At 39.8% G+C, this 1,821-nt stretch overlaps 1 long non-coding RNA gene across 1 annotated transcript in view; it reads left to right on the top strand.

Annotated features, from left to right (window-relative positions):
- The first annotated feature begins 482 nt into the window (after positions 1-482).
- Positions 483-1,821, top strand: part of LOC119278274 — a 5,538-nt gene continuing 4,199 nt past the window's right edge. Inside the window, exon 1 of the long non-coding RNA XR_005137674.1 lies at positions 483-585. This is a non-coding gene — a long non-coding RNA (uncharacterized LOC119278274). The remainder of the gene's footprint in view (positions 586-1,821) is intronic.

The following is a 1,821-nucleotide window of genomic DNA, read 5'->3' as shown; positions in this document are numbered from 1 at the left end:
CCCCTGATGCCTACCCCTTTTTTCAGTTCTCTTGAAATTTCTTCGCAGTTGGAGATCTAGCAGCCTAAGTGGAATAGCGCGAGCCGAGAAATAAGTAGGTGAAGTAGATGGCTGGCCGCGTAGAGTCCCACAACATCACCACTGCAGACAGGTATGGGTTTACCCAGTTCCCCCTATCTGCAATTCTGCGCCCCAACTGTGAATTTCATGGCTTAATTAAGCAGCATGTAATGGTTATGTGGTCAGCACTATGCTGACTGGGAAAATTTTCACCGTGAGATGATTGATCAATTGAATATTACATGTGCTATAGCTGGGTTAATTTGAAGTATAGTGCTGCAGTGAATCAAAACCTTTGAGCAAAGTTGAATTGTAGCAGTACTGATTCATTTATTTAATCTTTACATACACACTCTTTCTATTTTGTCCCTCGCGTAGTCACTTTACCTTTTGATGCTTAAATGCACCTTCAGTGCAGGTTGTCCGGTGCGCCAAGTATTGCCAGCAGCGATGCCTGCTTACGTCTTCCTCGTGTGATTCGCCAAGGCCGTGTCCTCCTCCTGAGATAAGAAGAGCGACAAGGAGGTAAAAGGAACACCAGATTTTCACAAATTCTGCAGATGTAGTACATATTTTCCATTTTGCCAAAACAATGAGCCTATGTGTCGATGTTTCTCTCGTCTTCTCTTGGACGTATTTGTCTAGATGGAGAGCATGATCTTTTTTTCATGGAGCTGGTGCTACTGCAGTACGACCTAGTCCAGTCTAGGCCCTCCATGGTTGTTGTTACTGTTTCGGCAACCAGGCTGGCCCCCGAAGAAGACCCCTACACTACTAGAAAAAGGCCTACTAATGGCGCACCGGTTTTGCCTACTAATGGCGCACTACCGGTGCACCATTACTAGCACGCCATTAGTATTTTTTACTAATGTAGTGCGCCATTAGTATAGCCCACGGTGCGCCATTAGTATAGCCCATGGTGCGCCATTAGTATCTGGTATACTAATGGCGCACCACATAGAAGTGCGCCATTAGTAACCTTTTTTTTCAAAAAAAATTCAGAAATCTTTTCTATTTTTATTTTCAAATTTTTTAATTTTTTTTCAAATTTTTCTTAATCTCAGTTCGCTATGGCTTAATCTCAAGTCAATATGCTTAATCTCAGGTCAAATCGCACTCCGTGGTCAAACTTCCCAAAAGGTCACCCATCCTCACACTACTCCAGCCCAAGCACGCTTAACTTCAGAGTTCTATCCAACCCCAGCAACAGCTCACTTCACAAGCACTTGTTGATATATCTAGCATATCAATCCTGTTATACCTTGTTGATGTCTAGGACTTTATTCATGTTCATGACTATGATGAAATTTTAAAAAATATTTCAAACTTCCCGATCATATTACGTATCATTTTTTGAAAAAAAATCAAAAAGAAAATTCAAAACCATTTTTTTTCTGTTACTAGTGGCGCACCACATCCACGGTGCGCCACTAGTAAGTTTGAACTTTTTTGAATTTTTTTGCCGCTAGATCTTGAAAGCCCCGTAACTTTTTTTCTGTTAGGTTTTTGAAAATGTTTAACCGGGTTCCCCCGTTAAATTTGGATGTAACTTTTCGAGTAGATGATTTTTCATATAAAAAACTTTTTCATCCGAGTTCGTATGCAAAAGTTATGCCCATTTTACAAATTTCCAGACAGATTTTGCAAATAAAGTCGAAATTCATATTTGTAAATTTTCCCAAAAACTAGAGCACATATCACATGGGAAACACATTATCTTTTATTTTCTTGACATTTCCATCATTTTCTTTTATTTTTTTA

Source organism: Triticum dicoccoides, chromosome 3B, assembly GCF_002162155.2.
Source record: "Triticum dicoccoides isolate Atlit2015 ecotype Zavitan chromosome 3B, WEW_v2.0, whole genome shotgun sequence".
Lineage (NCBI taxonomy): Eukaryota > Viridiplantae > Streptophyta > Magnoliopsida > Poales > Poaceae > Triticum > Triticum dicoccoides.
The sequence above is the reverse complement of the archived record's forward strand: the minus strand, read 5'-3'. Positions and strand labels throughout refer to the sequence as shown.